The following is a 17,344-nucleotide window of genomic DNA, read 5'->3' as shown; positions in this document are numbered from 1 at the left end:
TAAACACTTTATCATTATTTGTTGAATAAATAAAAGAACTATGTTTAAAAAAGAAACTGCAACTTTCTTTTGTAAATATTTCCATATATAGATCCAATATATTTAATAATAAAAATAATACAGCCTCTGATAAAATATTATTTATTAATTAATAGGACATGTGTTATAGTTTGGGTTTTATGGCACTTCAAGAAATGTCCTGCCTGACCTGTGGTGGCACAGTGGATAAAGCGTCGACCTGGAAATGCTGAGGTCGCCGGTTCGAAACCCTGGGCTTGCCTGGTCAAGGCACATATGGGAGTTGATGCTTCCAGCTCCTCCCCCCTTCTCTCTCTCTCTCTCTCTCTCCTCTGTCTCTCTCCTCTCTAAACATGAATAAATAAATTAAAAAAAAAATAATAAATGTCCTAACTTTCTAGTCTATAAAAAGAAGTTGGTGGTGAGAATTTGTTTTTTTTCTCATGGAAAATAACCTAAAGTTATAAAGAAAATATGAAACAGAAATGTACTTTTGATCTTCAGTGAAACTAAGAGACAGCTAAGATTTTGAACCATAAAATCAGAATAAGAGCTCCCAAATAGTGAAACGTAAAGGTTTAAGATCATAAAGAGAGAAGACACCTATTAAAACACATCACAGAAACTGCTAGCACAGCATACTTCTTTCAGGATGATACTCAAAACCAGAAATCTCATTATGACAAGAAAAATTACCTTCATGAGCTGGTAAGCATACCTGGACTTGGTTTGGTCTTAAGGATTAATGAAGAATCACACAGGTCATGTTTGTACAAAGTCATCTGTCAAAGAGGCTGGGCTGAGTATTATCCACATTGTGAGCATTCTAGAAAAAAATTAATAATTACACCACCATTTTGTGTCATAAGAAGAATTTCTGCTTGCCTAAAATATGGCCATGGTTCTCTCTGACACAAATCTCCTAAAAATAGCTGGTCAGAAAGAAATGCTAGCTCTCAATAACTAGCAATAATAAAAAAAGGAGCAGAATTTATAGGAAGATAACACACACACAAACACACATGCACACACACACAACCAGAGACAAGGAAGGAAGAACAAATGGCAAACAAAGAACATTCAACAGAAAAAATTTTTTGCCATAACACATTTGAAACTGCTATCAAAAATTTTCCCAGGAATTAAAAAAAATTTAGTAGAGTAAATATGTTTATAAATAGAAAAGTACAAAATGAGATATGAAAACTCAGAAAAGGCAATTAGTAGAATATAAAATATTCATTAATAGAGGTAAAGAAAGAAGTAAAAGAAAAGTTAATATAGATATCAGTAACTTTCCTATATAAAACAAGCCACTAGAAAGATATAAGAAAATTCAACAATTTCAGTAGTCACAATATGTGACTACTGAAAAAAATTTTTAGGACAGAGTGTAAAAAATATTCATAATCTTAAAAAACAATTGGTAAAATGTTACTATAGGACTCCAAACAGGGCTTAAACAAATGGAAATCATATTTTTTTGAAATATTTACCATCATGTATCATACTCACATTAACATGTAGATGTCAATCCTGCCTATGTTAATATACAAATTTATGTGACAACTAAAAAAACCTCAGCATCTTTTTAAATCAGACAATCTAGTTCTTAAATTTATATAGAAGCCTTTAACTAGCAATAATAAATAAAGCATTCTGAAGAGTTATGAGAACTGACTTACCCTAATAGATATCAAAATGTATCATAAAACGATAACATTCAAAATAGTTTTACAGATATATTTCAAGAGAAATGTCGGCTTGAGAGATACTCCTAATTTATCCCCTTGAAATTTCAACAAACTCTATGCATAGAAAAAAAAAATCCAGATGAACCTGAAAAATACACACAACAGATAGATAAAGGTATGATTGCTCAAGAAGGCGGGCCAAAGATAGACGCTGCTCACAGAAGACAAGTAATGTCTGAGGACTGAGTCATTTTCTTTTCTCACGGACCTAAGGGAGGGGAGCACTGTTGGCGCAGGCTTTGTCTTGGAGCCAGAGCCAGGAGAAGCGGACAGTCTGGGGGGAAGGAGCTGAGATAGGGGCAACGACCAAGAACGAGGAGCAGGGCTATTTCCTGGCATCTGCCGCACCCATGACTGCAGGTACTGGGCATTACAGGCTTACAGGTGCTGGGCGTGCACAAAGCCTGTGACATGCTCTTAAGAACTATCTGCGATTAGCTTGTAGAGATCAGCCCACGAGGCACTGGGGCACTCTTGATCTGCCTGCAGAGTTTAGCCTTGTGACACTAGATGTGCTTGATCTGGGGTCTGTGCCCCACCTGTTCCAAAGTTCCGAAACAGGCTTGCCTGGTGGTGTTCAGCATGTGTGGGCAGGAAGCCCCTGATCTGTGATCTCTGTTGCAACTGCTCCTGAAGCTCGGACACCAGCTTGTGGCGTGCACCCCTGCCCTGCCCAGGGCTGCACTTTGAGTGCTTAGAGTGGTATGGGAGGAGGGACTGAACTGTGTCACACTAGCCTTCCAGTCCGCATTGCTCCCCTTGCTGTGAAAACAGTGGCATAGTGGACCCTCCTCAGCTAGGTTTTCAGACTGCTCTCTCTTGTGAGAGGCATGGGCACATGATTCCTTGCTCTGTTAGGACATGGGGGAGGGCCCTAGAGGACCACTGGTTGGCCATTGCTGAGCCATAAAGTTTCTAAGCCCTAACAACAGGTCCCTCCTACCAATGCGATGGCCCTGCCTGCATCATTAGGACAGTGACACCTCAGCAGCACTCTACCCAAGAATCTTGCAGAGCAAAATCTTATAGTACAGATCCCCTACCAGTAAAAGGAATAATTATTTCTTGTTCAAGTTATTAACAATACCATTTGCAGTTGCCATCAGTTAAAAAAAAATCAAATATAGATATACAAGACAGAGACATAGTTCAGATAGAAGATGAAAAAATCTCCAAGAAAAAAATTTAATTACATGGAAACCTTGGAGCTTAATGACAGAGAATTCAAAACTGAAGTTCTAAAAATACTTGAGAAGATACAAGAAAACACGAAAGGCAATTTAGTGAGCTCAAAAAACAACTTAATGAACAAAAAGAGTACTTCACTAAGGAAACTGAAACTATAAAAAAAGAACCAAACAGAGATGAAGAACTCAATACATGAACTGAAATATAAGGTAACAAGCTTAGCTAATAGAACAGGCCAGTTAGAGAAATTAGTGACATTGAAGACAGGCAACTAGAGATACTACAGAGAGAAGAAGAGAGAGACTCATGAATTTAAAAAAAAATGAGAAAGCCCTACAAGAATTGTCTGACTCCATCAGGAAGAGCAATACAAGAATAATGGGTATATTAGAAGAACAAGAGAGGGAAAATGGAATGGAGAATATTTTGAAACAAATAATTGATGAGAACTTCCCAATCCTGTGGAAAGAGAGCCTTGAATCAAAGAAGCAAACAGAACACCAAGTTACCTGAACACAAACAGACCTACTCCAAGGCACATCATAATGAAATTATTACAAATCAGTGACAAAGAAAGAATCTTCAAGGCAGGTAGGGAGAAGAAGAATATAATATCATATATAAAAGAAAGCCCATTAGTCTATCACAAGATTTCTCAGCAGAAACTCTATAAACCAGAAGAGAGTGGACCCTGACATTTAAAGTACTAAAGGAAAAGAATTACCAGCCATGAATACTATATCCATTAAAGTTATCCTTTAAATATGAAGAGGAAATGAAAACTTTTACAGACATACAGAAGCTGAGAGAATTTATCACCAGAAAACCCCCACTACAGGAAATACTAAAGGGGGTTATCTGACCAGATACAAAGAACAAAACAAAACTAAATTACAAGTAAAAATTTAAACAAAACCACAATAAAAACAAGGATAATCTGTAACAACAATAATATAAAAGAGGAGAATATAAAGATCAGCAGTAGCAAAGGAGGATGGAGTGCAGAAGCACTCATGAAATAATGGACTCTAATAAATATGATAATTTTTCTTTTAATAACCTAATGGTAACCACCCCTGAAAATGCCAATACTGAAACACATAGCTTAAAAAAAGAAGAAATAGAAGATAGAAGTATGGAATACCACAAAACAAAAACAAATGACAGAAAAACAAAAAAGAAGATCCAAACAAGACAAAAAGCTATCAGAAAGCAGTATATAACATGGCAATAGAAAATCCTTAAGTGTCAATAATTACACTAAATGTAAATGAATTGAACTCACCAATAAAGAGGCACAGAGTAGCAGATTGGATCAAGAAGCAAAACTCAACAGTATGCTGCCTTCAAGAGACACATTTAAGCTACAAGGATAAAATGAGATTCAAAGTGAAAGGTTGGAAAACGATTCTCCAAGCAAATAATATCCAAAGAAAAGCGAGTGTAGCCATAGACATACCTGACAGTGTTGACTACAAGACAACAAAGGTAACCAGAGACAAAGATGGTCATTTCATTATGATAAAGGGAACATTGTATCAAGAAAACATAACACTTCTTAATATATTTGTACCAAACCAAGGAGCACCAACATATATAAGACATCTTCTAACTGATCTAAAAGTACAAACTGAAAAACATATAATCAAACTTGGAGACCTCAATACAACATTGATGGCTTTAGATCATTCATCTAAACAGAAAATCAATAAAGAAATATTGGCCTTAAATGAAACACTAGAACAAATGAACATAATAGATATCTATAGGACATTACATCCCAAAACGTCAGAGTATACATTTTTCTCCAGTGTAAATGACCTTCTCAAGAATAGACTATATGCTGGTCCACAAAACTAACATCAACAAATTCAGAAAGATTGAAATTATACCAAGTATATTCTCTGACCACAAGGCTATGAAACTAGAATTCAACTGCAAAAAAAAAAAGTAAACACACTCACAACAACATACTTCTAAAAAATGACTGGGTCAAAGAAGAAATAAAAGAAGGGATCAAAAGATATGTACAGACAAATGAAAATGACAACACGACATATCAAAATATCTGGGATGTAGCAAAACAGTAATAAGAGGAAAGTTCATATGATTATAGGCTTATTTGAAAAAACAAGAGAAAGCCCAAGTAAACAACTTAATATTACATCTTAAGGAACTAGAAAAAGAAGAACAAAGGCAACCCAAAACCAGCAGAAAAAAAATAATAATAAAAATTAGAGCAGAAATAAATGAAATAGAGAACAGAATAATAAAAATTTGAGCAGAAATAAATGAAATAGAGAACTATAAAAAAATTAATACAACAAAGAGCTGGTTCTTAGAAAGATAAATGAAATTGACAACCCCCTGGCAAGACTTACTAAGAAAAAAGAGAAAGAACTCAAATAAACAAAATCCAAAATGAAAGAGGAGAAATTACCACAGATATTATAGATATACAAAGAATTATCGTAGAATATTATGAAAAACTACATGCCACCAAATTCAGCAATCTAGAAGAAATAGATAAACTCCTAGAATAATACAAGCTTCCTAGACTGAATTACAAAGAAGTAGAAAGCCTAAATAGATTGATTAACAGGGAAGAAATATTATAGAAACAATTATCAAAAATCTCCCCAAAAATAAAAGTTTAGGGCCAGATGGCTATACTAGTGAATTCTACCAGACATTCAAAGATTTGGTTTATATGCTTCTCAAAGTCTTCCAAAGAATTGAAGAAGAAGCAATACTTCCAAATACATTTTATGAGGTTAACATAACTCTCACACCAAAACTTGGTAAGGACAACACAAAAAAAGAAAACTACGGACCAATATCTCTACTGAATACAGATGCAAAAATACAAAACAAAATACTAGCAAATCAAATAGAACACAGTAAAAGAATAATTCATCATGATCAAGTGGGATTCATCCCAGAAACACAAGGATTGTTCAATATATGTAAAATGATTAACATAGTACACCATATCAACAAAACAAAGAAGAAAAACCATATGATCCTATCAATAGATGCAGAAAAGGCATTTGATAGACTACAACATCCCTTTATGTTTAAAACACTTAAAAAATGGATATAGAAGGAAAATATCTCAACATAATAAAAGCCATTTATGACAAACCTTCAGTTAACATCATACTAAATGGTAAAAAACTGAAAACCTTTCCTCTGAAATCAGGAACAAGACAGGGTTGCCCACTCTCTTCACACCTATTCAACATAGTGCTGGAAGTTCTAGCCAGAGCAATCAAACAATGAAAGAAATAAAAGGCATTCATACTGGGAAAGAAAAAGTAAAGGTTTCACTTTTTGCAGATGATATGATCCTGTATATAGAAATCCCCAAAACCCCACAGAAAGGCTATTAGAAACTATAAATCAATACTGTAAGGTCACAGGATACAAAATTAATATTCAGAAGTCTATTATTGCTTTCTAATATGACAACAGTGAAACTTCGGGAAAAAAAACTCAAAAAAATAATTCCTTTACAGTTGCAACAACAACAAAAATACCTAGAAATAAACATAAGAAAAAATGAAAAGGATCTAAATACTAAAAACTACAAAGCATTGTTGAAGGAAATTGAAAAAGACACAATGAAATGAAAAAATATTCCTTGTTTGTGGATAGGAAGAATAAGTATAGTTAAAATGGCCAAAATACCCAAAGCAATATACAAATTTAATGCAATTCCCATCAAAATCCCAATGTCAATTTTTAAAGAAATAGAACAAAAAATCATCAGTTTATATGGAACCATAAAAAACCCTGAATAACCAAAGTAATCCTAAGGGAAAAAAAAATGAAGTGGGAGGCATTACCTGACTTCTAACTATACTGCAGAGCCATGATAATCAAAACAGCGTGGTATTGGAAGAAAAACAGACACACAGACCAATGGAACAGACTAGAAAGCCCAAAAATAAAACCACATATATATGGTCAAATCAGCTTTGATAAAGGAGACAAAAATACACAGTGGAGAAAAGAAAGCCTTTTCAATAAATGGTGCTGGGAAAATTGGAAAGCCACATGCAAAAGAATGAAACTTGACTATAGTTTGTTTCCTTGCACAAAAATTAATTCAAAATGGATCAAAGACCTAAATATAAGATCTGAAACAATAAATCACATAGAAGAAAACATAGGTACTAAACTCATGGACTTTAGCAGTAGAGAACATTTTATGAATTTGACCCCAAAGGGAAGGGAAGTAAAGGCAAAGATAAATGAACTGGACTATATCAAACTAAGAAGCTTCTGCACAGCAAAAGAAACTTTCAACAAAACAAATAGCTAACTAAATGGGAAATGATATTTTTAAACAACAGCTCAGATAAGAGGCTAATATCCAAAATATTATATTAAAAAAACTCACAAAATTCAGCAACAATCAAGCAAACAATCCAATAAAAAAATGAGAAGAGGACATGAATAGATACTTCTCCCAGGAAGAAATAGAAATGGCCAACACATATATGAAAAAATGCTCATCTTCACCTGCTATTAGAGAAATGCAAATCAAAACTACAATGAGATACCATCTCACACCTGTTAGATTAACTATTATCAACAAGACAGGTAATAACAAGTGTTGGAGAGGCTGTGGAGAAAAAGGAACCCACATTCACTGTTGGTGGAAATGTAAATTAGTACAACCATTATAGAAGGAAGTATAGTGGTTCCCCCAAAAATTAAGAATAGAACTATCATATGACTCAGCAATTCCTCTACTGGGTATATACCCCCACAACTTGATTTGAAAATGGGTACATAAAGACACATGCATTCCCTTGTTCATCGTATGATTGTTCACGGTGGCCAAGACGTGAAAACAGCCGAAATGCCCTCCAATAGTGGATTGGATAAAAGAAGTGATACATATATACAATGGAATACTACGCAGCCATAAGAAATGGTGACACAGGATCATTTACGACGGCATGGATGGAATTTGATAACATTATACTGAGTGAAATAAGTAAATCAGAAAAAGCTAAGAAGTGTATGATTCCATACATAGGTGGAACACAAAATTGAGATTCATGGACATAGATATAAGTGCAGTGGTTACCCGGGTGAGGAGAAAGGAGGAGGGAGGGGGGAGTGGGGGAAGGGAGGGGCTTAAAGAGAACCAAAATATACGGTGACAGAGGATGATTTGTCTTTGGGTGATGGGTATACAGCATAATCGACTGTCCAAAAGATGTGGAGATGTTTTATCTAAATCTATGTACTCTGATTGAACAATGTCACCCTGTTAAATATAATTGTCTAAATAAAAAAAGAAATAAATAGTTTTACATTGGCATATGAATATACAAATCAATGGAATGGAATAGAAATGTACCCAAATGCATTTAAAAATTTATGATATAATTAATATTTCAAAACAAGAAAGCAATGTTATTTTTAAAATAGTGGTAAAGCAACAGAACAGAATAGCTGTTTGGGGAAAAGAACAACAAAAAAGCTGGATTTTAACTACATTTTATTCAGATATGGATTCTAGTTAGATCAAAGACATAAGTAAAAATAAAAATGCAGTACTGAATTATTAGAAAAAGTAATTTTTTTAACTCCAGGAAAGCTAATACTTTTCTAAGTATAAAATAAATTCTTGAAGTTGTTAAAAGGAATGATTGAATAAATCAACTACATAAAAATAATTCTTTCATGATTCAAAATAAATACAGTCAAAAGACAAATACTAATCTGTGTAAGAATAATTATAATTTCTAGAATATCAAAGTGTCAGTGCTTAACATAGAAAAATTTCCTACAAATCCATAAATATGAGTCTGACAATACAATAAGGAAATGTGCAAAATATATGGAAAATGGTTCGTGAAAAAGAAAAAATGCTTAGCTAACAATTTAGACTGAAAGTACAATGAGATACTGTTTTCACTTCTGAGTATAGCAAAGATGCAATTGGACGTTGGCACAATCCAATGATGTGCTGTGTCGGCAAGGGTTAGGGGGACACGTTCACTCAGTACTGGTGGGAATGCAAATTAATGCAACTCTTTAAAAAGGGCAATTTGGCAATAAAAATTTTAAATATAGATATTTTTAAACTCAGAGATTCCATTTCTATACATTTATCAAACTGAAAACTCACAGATGTGCAACTGGAACATGTAAAGTGTTATGCATGGCAAATGACTTGTTATAACGTAATTGTATAATCTCATCAAAGATGGGTCAAATACATTTGTTATACCCATATTTAAGAAAAATATTCAGCCATTTAAAAAGAATGAATCAGTGTATACAGACTAATACAATGAGCTGAGAATTTAAGTGGAAAAAACCTATGATGTTAAAATAGATATTTGGTAAACTGAAATTTGCATTAAAAAGGAATAATGTATGTATGCTGTGTTTACTCATATTTACATAGAATACTTCTAAAAGAATATTCACAGAGGCACCAGCAATGGTTATTTCTTCAGGGAGGAACTTGAAGGCTGGGAGACAGGGCCATGAAAGAACATTGTTTCACAGAATTATTTTTACAATTTGAATTTTATACCATGGGTTTATTTATTTATTTTCCTTAAGGAAGGAAGAGGCTAGTGTTGGGAGCAGCACAACAAGTGGTAACACCATAAACTGGAAATTAGAAGACAGACCACTGAGACCAACCCAGATCAATCCAAATTCAGCCACTTCCTGGTTGGATGACTTTGGGCAAAGTTCTTAAGTCTGTGTGGCCTATGTCCCTCATTAAAATGGAAGTAATAATCCAACCTCACCAATAAGGCTATTATGATGACTAAACTAATTAATACATGTAAGGCAATTAGAAGAGTGTCTGATATAGAAAAGCACTTTATTACTGACTTTTTTTTCCATTAAGGTAGGATCAAAACATACAGAGAAACACAAAGCAGGTATTTGTAATAAAGTGGAGCCAACTGGACTCAGAGTTCTGGGACAGTTTAGAAAAAGAGAACCAGAGGCAGATTGGATTGAAGATCAGTACTGAGTGTCTAGGACCACACCCACTGAAGTTCTGGGGGAAAGAAGCCAGGCATTCATCAGCTTATTATTTGCCAACTTGGTCCTGCACTTGCTGGATACAAACCATGACCACCATCACCACCATTATAAGATGTGAACATAATAGAGAGTTTAAGAAGAAAACGATCATTCACCGAGAAGCAGAAAAACATACAAGGTCATCTAGCTCTGACGATCAATCCCAGAATGCATGAGCCAGGTAGAGCTAAATAGAATGCACTACAAACATCAAAGCAGAAGGGACCCAGCTTTCAGAGGGACAGAGAACACCATGAAAATGTCACTGGCCAGGAAACAGCTTTAGAAATGGAAGTTTCCTGAGCTCAGCCTCTGTTGTCAGCAGTTCTTCCATCGAGCAGAGTCACATCCACTGAGTGAGCTTTGGGTTAAGTTACTGAGCAGAGAGGAAATGGACCTCTCAGGTCACCTAGACTTGTCTCCTTCTGATATTATACTTTTGTGTATTTTATGTCTGACCTCCCAAAGGGGGGAAAAAACCCAAAAACTACAGAATCTGCTGCTAGTCAGGGTAGGAAGTTATCTGGGTACAAGTTCCTCTCATCTTAATATATTTGTCTAATGGTGAGCGGCCATGGAAAGGTCATGTTGAGAAATTCAGTTAGTGTTTAGGTTTCAATCTGATATTTCTAGAGATAACTGGAAAGGTGCAGAGTGCACCTCTTTTCATCCCTGGAGATGTTCCATTTAATAGGATCCATTACTTCATATAATTACACAATTAAAATTGAAAGCAGGTCTTCATCTTTAGGCAAGAATTAAAAAAATAAAAACTCTTCTGAATCTCTCATGCATATAGAGATTTGAGTGAGGTTTATTGGATAACTATTATAGGCAAATGCAAAGGTATTTTCTCATATGCTCCCTTACAGAAAAGAAAATGCAGAGGGCGGGGTGTAAATTCAACTCAGTGGTCTTGCTTTGAGTTGATCTCAGGCTGCTCCAAAATTTCTTCTTTATGGCTTTCCTTGCCATGCATGAAAAGAATGAACTCCCAATGCTTTTTTCCTTTATAGTCTACCACTTTCAACTCCTGACACATTTTCACACTAAAGTACAGTGGGATTTTTCTTTTTCTTTTTCTTTCTTTGACTCCTAGACCTATCTATTCACAGTTTTTACTCTGTTTGTTACTGTGAAATAGAAAAAAAAAATTTGCTTAGGTTTCATTTTTTACACAGCTTTCCTGGTTTCCATACACTAAATCAAAGTTGTCAATCACATAGTGCCTCAAATAACCTCTTTTTCTAAACATAGTCAATCGCAGATAGCCATCTCTGTTCAAGGGTGGAGGTAGTTGGGATAGGATAGCTCACAAGAATGAAGAGAGCCATTCAGATGTTCTTTGCATAGAGCAATAAGAAAAGAAATTTTCATCTTTAACCTTCTAGGCAATGATATGCCCTACCTCAGTCACCACCTTTAAAATACAGCCTCCTTTGATTATTCAGCAAATACCTGAGCCAGCAAATTAAAGTTCTTAGTTTCTAATCAGTGGTTGTATTTTTGGTTTTGGCATTTTTGTGTATGTGTGTGGTTTTTTTGTGTGTGATTTTGGAGATCTGTAAAGAGTTCTATAAGATTATTATAAAAATTGCCGTTCAAAGCTTTCTTAATCTGGAATGAAGTGGTTATGAATAAGGATGTACAAGTCACTATCAATTTTCTTCAAGCTGGTCCATGCCTGTTTATCCTTTTCTTGTATGTGATGACACGCATTACAGTCTATGTGAAAATACCCCATCCCCCAGTAGAAAAAAGCTTAATAATTTATTTGCAGTCCATCTTTCTCTAGACAAGTACATGCTATGTATTTGCTGAGTTGTGTAACCAGCTCTCTGAACAAGCACATGGCCAGCTGCAAATGGCTATTTCTGACATCTTTCCATTTTTCATGGTATTGATATCTAGCCCCTGAATGCCTGTTCTGCATTTTTCAAAACAAAACAGAACTGAGGAATCAACTGTATGCTGTTAAGAGGACACATCATGACCTTGATTATAACTGTCATTTTTGAAGGGAAAATTATAGATATGAAATTCTTCAGGGTCAGATCCAGCATATAGTCCATCTAATTTAGAAGGGCATTTCTGTTCTGTGGGCTCAGAGTCTTCAAGCCAAATTGAGAGGGAACCCTCAGTCATCTCTTATACAGTAGTCAAAATCTTTTACTTTTCTGCTAGTGTCATAGACTGGGGGATCCCTTATCAGATAAGGGGAAGATGCATTCATAAAAGGACCTAAATAAATCTGACTTTAAAGAAAAGTTAAGAAAATGATTGAACTTGTAAACATCTCCTTTTATTCTGATCTATTTATTTACTTATTTATTTTACTAACTATGCTTCCACTTACAAACATAATGGAGCTTATTAACGTGATGATATTTTGCTCAAGAATGGAATGCAAAATAAACTAACAAAAACTTCCTTAATGGATATTAGTTTGATAGATAACCATGTTACCTCCTAAATGGCCTTTTTACTGGAGTATCAGGGCATGGCCTCTAAGAGCCATGTTGTAGGAGGGCCCTGATGTGCCTCCATGTTCTCCTGTAGTTATCTTCACCCACCTTTTGTCTTCCTGAATCAGTCAACACTAGAAGACTAAGTACAGATGACTCCTGTCTACGGGAAAGCCAACAGAGCTTCTGGAAAGTAAAGCCAGAAGAAAACCAAGAAGATTGCCTGCACGTATAGAGTTACCCCGTGGAACGTTCGGATCGGTGTCAGCTGGTTTTATGCAGACTCATGGCTAGTGCTTGTTTCCATGGCTCAGAGGAGCTGTTTGGCAGAATAAAATTGTATTCTCCCTCCCACTTATTTTCTGCAGAGATTACATACTTTGACTAAATGTAATATCATGTCACACTGAGAAGAATGATGTTTGAAACTACTCTATGGAGTCTGTACAGAATACAAAATGACGAAGGGGCCAGAGATTTTTTTTTTTTTTTGAGCTGAAATGTAGTTCTTGAACTTGTGTAGTCAGTTTTAGGATAACTCATAAAAATTATATTTTTGCAATGCATAATCACTTTATGTCAGTCATCTTGGGATGATATTTTAATGTACTTTAGAGAAATAAATCTTTCAACTATGGCTTGGCATATGGCTCTTGTAGTCTGCTGTATAACCTATATAGGAATATTCCATGATAAAGTGACATTCCTTCTAAAGTCTGGTACCATGTGTTTATATTCTACACAACATTTGCTTCCTTTCGGTCATTATATTAAAAGGGAAGAAAGTAGCGCTAGCACTCAGAAAGACACTGGCCCATCTGTGGCAGTGTTCTGCATGTTTGATCAGTTATAGTCAATTCTTTCTAGACCACTTGGGTTCTTGATGGGAGCCCAGTAGAGCATATTCAGAGAGCACATAGCCTTCTCGTGTGTGTTCATGAGGGTAAACTGTTCTAAACAATTGAATTCTTTACAATTGGTGTGGAGAGAACACAGGCAGAACACACATTGTAAACCCACCCATTGGTCTTATGCTGCTGTCAGCAAAGGCCTTAATTAGAGCTTAGAGAGTAATATGAATGGTTCATAAAATGCCATCAATTACATGAGGAATCAGGAATGTGCAGAGGAGAAGGAGAATGAAAAGATGGAAGACAAAGAAAATGGGGGGAAATTGAAATTACTAAAATAACATAAATGAACTGTTTCAGTGTAAAGAGTGAAAAATTATACTTACTTAAGGAAAAAACCTGTACATGGGAGTGTCGAGACTGAAGGACCAGAGATCTGATCCTCTCTGTACCTAACAAGTCAGCCTGCTACTTTCATGGAGTTTAGGACTTTATTTAATTTATGGAATCATAGCGGTGAGCTTCAGGTTTGGCTCTCCTTGACCCCCAAGTCCCTCTGAGGTGACAGATAGATGTCACACAGACAGTGATTCCATCACAGCTCAGGAATCCTGAGTGGGGATGTTAAATCCTTTACCAAGCAAATCTTCCAGAGATTGCCCCAGGAGCAACATTTTTTGTTACTCTGGACAGCAAACAACCTACCCTCTGCAGCAGAATGAGGCAGTCTCTGTAACATGATGAATAAGGTTCATTCTGTTTCTAAGTAAGGTGAAATCTCCCTATGTTTACCTTTGTCACTGACATCTTCTCCACAGTTCCCTTAACACCTTTCATAGTTCTTGCCATGTTTTTCTTGTGGATAGGCATTCAGCAATAATAATAATAATAATAATAATATTTAAAATAAAACCATAAATCTTGGAGAATTTTAATTATTTTAACTCAATTGTTATTTCAGCTAATCCCTTGGTTTCTTTTAGTCTCATTGTATAATTTCTCTTTGACCAGACAACATGGCCCTGAATGGTAGGGTACTCATTTCAAAGAAATTGTCTCACCATACATGTGCATATACACTGCACATGTACTATATATCTACATTTAAGCATGTTCACTAATATATTACTTAAACTATTAAAAAATGTATTTGGTCCTGGACAATATGTCAATACCATGATCATGGTAGAAAAATGTTTTTAAAGATCCACTGACTCAGTTAAGTTTATCTCATAAGAAAGACTAATATTGTTTTCTTGAATCATACATTTGAACATATAGTTGAGTCAATTCTACATTTAATGAAACTGGATTATTAAATGGTGCTGAGATTTTGAGGTAGCTCATTCTAAGCATAGACAGTGAGATAAATGAAGCACCAAGTTTCTCAGATCCTTATTTTATAACATACAATATTAGCAGAAGGAGGATTGTGATTTAATAATTAGACCTAGTAGCTGCATCAATAGAAAGTGTTTAACAACCACTCCATGGTGAGTAATGCTCTCTGAAACCAGATACTGGCCGGGGGTTAGAGGTTGGTCATGTACCTCATATAAATAAATGTATCGTGCCAATTGGACAGGAAAAAAAATGACAAGAAATCATTTCTCATAATGAGCTTTAAGAGTATCATAATTATCACTCATGAAAAAACTAAGAAAATTTTCTTCAAAACAAACCCTGTTGAAAAACTAAAAATAACTGATACATTCTTAACTAAGAGAAAAAACCTGATATCTTAAGGATTACTAGGTCTGGAATTTCATTTATTGTTAACACTGATTAGATTTGCTTTAACATTTAGTGCTGAAAAAAATTGGGGGTTAATTGTTAGATTATTCTCATTTACCTCAAAGATGTTTCATTGCTCTTAGGGCTTGAGGATTCAAGATATTCATTTGAGAGGCCTAAATAACATAGGTTACAATTAATAAAACAATGTTTTCAAACATCTCCTTTATGTAGTTCCTTAGTTTAAAAATGTGTTTTATGAGTTGACTCAATATATTAAAATTTAGAAAGAGGAGAGTGTTATAAGCTACAACCATGAAATACTATCAGTCAAAAGGAAAGCCCTTCTTGAAAAATTGTCCTGTGCTTTTTAATATAAAAAAATATGGCCCTGGCTGGCTGGTTCAGTGGTAGAGCATCAACCTGGCATGTAGATGTCCTAGGTTTTATTCCCAGTCAGGGCACACAGAAGAAGTGACCATATGCTTCTCCACCCCTCCCTCTTCACTTCTTTCCCCTGCCCCCCATCACCCTGCAGCCGGGGCTCTATTTGAGCCATGGCCCTGGGCACTGAGGATGGCTTCATGGCCTCTCCCTCAGGTGCTATGAATAGCTCAGTTGCTGAACAATAGAGCAATGCTCCAGATGGGCAGAAAATCACCTCCTAGTGGGCTTGTTGGGTGGATCTCATTTGGAGTGCATACAGAAGTCTCTCTGCCTCCCCTCCTCTCACTGAATAAAATAATAATAATAATAATAAAATAAAAATATATATAGTCAGGGCAATTAAATATGTAATTTCAAAGGTCAAAATGTTTTCAGGTTTAGGGTTCTTGTTTGTCATTATTTTCATAACTGTCCTCTTTTGCAATCAACATAGCAAACACACATATACACAGATCAGAAAGTTGTAGCTCGTGTACTTTCTTAGTGTATGATAAAATGAATTTGCCTATTTTTGTCATTCTGAAAAAAAATTGAAATGTACCAAATCAAAACTCTATGAGGGCAGTGGCAACATTTTTTTCCCTCTGTTTCCTCAGTAGTTGGCATACAAGAGGAACAAATTTTGTAAAATGAACCACTGAAGTAACCATTCTGTGGTAATGGAATTCTACTGAGAAACAGGTACATTCTAAAGGACTTCTTTTTTCTAAATGTTTCCTCATCTAGACCCTCATATCTAGTGATTAAAGTAGTTCAAATAGTTGCATATTTCTTTTCTATTACTTGTTTCCCCAAGTATACCACTACAATTTGAATAGCCTTATTTTTTTTAGTGTATTTCCATGCAAACACATAAATAGATTATTATTGTACTAATAAGTGGTCTCCTTCAGGGGTTTTAGAAGATCATCTCATTCGCACTTTTTAAAAATGCTAGTGTCATCATTCCCTTCCTCTGATAAATTATACTAGATAAGGAAGAATCTGATATATTTCACTGAAATGGAATTTGGAATAGTTTAACTAAGAGAAACTGTAAAACTATTTAATTTTGGCAATGGTTTATCACAATTATAATAAATAATATTTCTTTTGGAACTAGAGAAATTAATTTAATCAAGTATATCTACCATAGATTTCAAATTTCTATTCTACTAGCAGGTCATCATATTTGGATCTGATAGCCCCTGAGATATGCTAAAGAGCTATAGTGATCTTAGTTATATGTCTTATTAGATAGAACAGTGGAGTAAGTGCTTTCAAGACTATCTGCTTTGTGTGTTCTTATATTTCTGTATTAATAAAATGGGCCACGTGTTCCTCTTGGCCCACCTGTTTCACCTGGGGGGCAGCTTAATGCCAAGCATAAACCATGTGTATAGATAACATGGGCCATGGAACCCATGAATCATCTTCATAAAATTGGAAGAGAAAAATAGATTACTATGTATGGATGTAGAAGTTGCACAATGAAGAAGGCTGATAAGAAAAAAAAAATGATTTATTTAAAATGTGGCATTGGAGGAGAGCTCTGTGGATAACTTGGACTTCTAGAGAGATAAACAAGGGGGTCCTAGAGCAAAGTAAGACTAAAATATCACTGGAGGCAAAAATGACTAAACCAAAGTTGTCAGACTTTTGACACATGAGAGGGCAGAGTTCTTTGGAAAAAACAACAATGCTGGGAAAAATGGAAGGAAGAGGGAAAAGAGGAAGACCACATATAAGGCGGATTGACTCCATAAACGAATCCAGAGCTCTGAGTCTACAGGAGCCAAGCAGGGCTGCTTCAGACAGGACATTGTGGACATTA

General features: G+C 35.2%; 1 long non-coding RNA gene across 2 annotated transcripts in view; it reads right to left on the bottom strand.

The window, feature by feature from the left end:
- Positions 1 to 741: 741 nt before the first annotated feature.
- LOC136398008 (uncharacterized) overlaps positions 742 to 17,344 on the bottom strand; it is a 387,489-nt gene continuing 370,886 nt past the window's right edge. For both annotated transcript variants that reach the window (XR_010749962.1, XR_010749961.1), the window contains one exon: positions 742 to 844. This is a non-coding gene — a long non-coding RNA (uncharacterized lncRNA). The remainder of the gene's footprint in view (positions 845 to 17,344) is intronic.

This window comes from Saccopteryx leptura, chromosome 3, assembly GCF_036850995.1.
Source record: "Saccopteryx leptura isolate mSacLep1 chromosome 3, mSacLep1_pri_phased_curated, whole genome shotgun sequence".
Taxonomy (NCBI): Eukaryota; Metazoa; Chordata; class Mammalia; order Chiroptera; family Emballonuridae; genus Saccopteryx; species Saccopteryx leptura.
This window is presented reverse-complemented; position numbering and strand designations above follow the sequence as displayed.